General features: G+C 55.1%; 1 protein-coding gene across 1 annotated transcript in view; it reads right to left on the minus strand.

The window, feature by feature from the left end:
- Positions 1-2500, minus strand: part of LOC307000674 (mesothelin-like protein) — a 13440-nt gene that overhangs the window by 4610 nt on the left and 6330 nt on the right. The window lies entirely within an intron of this gene.

Genomic DNA, 2500 nt, shown 5'->3' on the forward strand with positions numbered 1-2500 from the left:
AGCGACACACACACTTCACACACGCTCTCTAGCGACACACACACTTCACACACGCTCTCTAGCGACACACACACTTCACACACGCTCTCTAGCGACACACACACTTCACACACGCTCTCTAGCGACACACACACTTCACACACACTCTCTAGCGACACACACACTTCACACACGCTCTCTAGCGACACACACACTTCACACACGCTCTCTAGCGACACACACACTTCACACACGCTCTCTAGCGACACACACACTTCACACACGCTCTCTAGCGACACACACACTTCACACACGCTCTCTAGCGACACACACACTTCACACACGCTCTCTAGCGACACACACACTTCACACACGCTCTCTAGCGACACACACACTTCACACACACTCTCTAGCGACACACACACTTCACACACACTCTCTAGCGACACACACACTTCACACACACTCTAGCGACACACACACTTCACACACGCTCTCTAGCGACACACACGCTACACACCGCCGGGATACACCTGAACACCATCAGCGTCACACACACTGTCTAGCGACACACACACTTCACACACGCTCTCTAGCGACACACACACTTCACACACGCTCTCTAGCGACACACACACTTCACACACGCTCTCTAGCGACACACACACTTCACACACGCTCTCTAGCGACACACACACTTCACACACGCTCTCTAGCGACACACACACTTCACACACGCTCTCTAGCGACACACACACTTCACACACGCTCTCTAGCGACACACACACTTCACACACGCTCTCTAGCGACACACACACTTCACACACGCTCTCTAGCGACACACACACTTCACACACACTCTCTAGCGACACACACACTTCACACACACTCTCTAGCGACACACACACTTCACACACACTCTCTAGCGACACACACACTTCACACACGCTCTCTAGCGACACACACGCTACACACCGCCGGGATACACCTGAACACCATCAGCGTCACACACGGCTCACACACGCTTCACACACGCTTCACACACGCTTCACACACGCTTCACACACGCTTCACACACGCTTCACACACGGCTCACACACGGCTCACACACGGCTCACACACGCTTCACACACGCTTCACACACGCTTCAAACACGCTTCACACACGCTTCACACACGCTTCACACACGCTTCACACACGGCTCACACATTTGGCTCACACACGCTTCACACACGGCTCACACACGGCTCACACACGCTTCACACACGGCTCACACGCTTCACACACGCTTCACACGGCTCACACACGCTTCACACACGGTTCACACACGCTTCACACACGCTTCACACACGCTTCACACACGGCTCACACACGGCTCACACACGCTTCACACACGCTTCACACACGCTTCACACACGGCTCACACACGCTTCACACACACTTCACACACGGCTCACACACGGCTCACACACGCTTCACACACGCTTCACACACGCTTCACACACGGCTCACACACGCTTCACACACACTTCACACACGCTTCACACACGCTTCACACACGCTTCACACACGCTTCACACACGGCTCACACACGGCTCACACACGCTTCACACACGCTTCACACACGCTTCACACACGCTTCACACACGCTTCACACACGGCTCACACACGCTTCACACACACTTCACACACACTTCACACACACTTCACACACACTTCACACACGGCTCACACACGCTTCACACACGCTTCACACACGGCTCACACACGCTTCTCACACTCTTCACACACGCTTCTCACACGCTTCACACACGCTTCACACACGCTTCACACACGGCTCACACACGCTTCACACACGCTTCACACACGGCTCACACACGGCTCACACACGGCTCACACACGGCTCACACACGCTTCACACACGCTTCACACACGGCTCACACACGGCTCACACACGCTTCACACACGCTTCACACACGGCTCACACACGCTTCACACACGCTTCACACACGGCTCACACACGGCTCACACACGGCTCACACACGCTTCACACACGCTTCACACACGGCTCACACACGCTTCACACACGCTTCACACACGCTTCACACACGCTTCACACACGCTTCACACACGCTTCACACACGCTTCACACACGCTTCACACACGGCTCACACATTTGGCTCACACACGCTTCACACACGGCTCACACACGCTTCACACACGGCTCACACACGCTTCACACACACTTCACACACACTTCACACACACTTCACACACGGCTCACACACGCTTCTCACACTCTTCACACACGCTTCTCACACGCTTCACACACGGCTCACACACGGCTCACACACGCTTCACACACGCTTCACACACGGCTCACACACGCTTCACACACGCTTCACACACGGCTCACACACGCTTCACACACGCTTCACACACGGCTCACACACGCTTCACACACGCTTCACACACGCTTCACACACGCTTCACACACGCTTCACACACAAGCACACACGCT

The sequence above is a fragment of the Phoxinus phoxinus genome, assembly GCF_949152265.1.
Source record: "Phoxinus phoxinus genome assembly, chromosome: 6".
Taxonomy (NCBI): Eukaryota; Metazoa; Chordata; class Actinopteri; order Cypriniformes; family Leuciscidae; genus Phoxinus; species Phoxinus phoxinus.